The sequence below is a fragment of the Antrostomus carolinensis genome, unplaced genomic scaffold (genome assembly GCF_000700745.2).
Source record: "Antrostomus carolinensis isolate BGI_N321 unplaced genomic scaffold, ASM70074v2 scaffold12680, whole genome shotgun sequence".
Classification (NCBI taxonomy): Eukaryota; Metazoa; Chordata; class Aves; order Caprimulgiformes; family Caprimulgidae; genus Antrostomus; species Antrostomus carolinensis.
Window position 1 is genome coordinate 24,863 of NW_010286503.1, and position 252 is coordinate 25,114.

The following is a 252-nucleotide window of genomic DNA, read 5'->3' on the forward strand; positions in this document are numbered from 1 at the left end:
CTTTTAAGAAAGTCATTGCAACTGAAGACTGTTGTGGGGAAGTGGCATCTAAGTAAGTTTCATTATTGATCTTCTGAGATCAGAGCGAAAGAGTGCACATGTCACCTTAGGTCAGATAGTAGCTTGCTAGCCATGGCTTTCATTCAGCAAATGGAAGATGCTGGTTAGTTCATGCTTTGCTTGATCCAGAGCAAGGATTTGAGTCTGTTTCCCCCCCTATAATACTGACGTGCGGAAAAGAGACTCCACAAC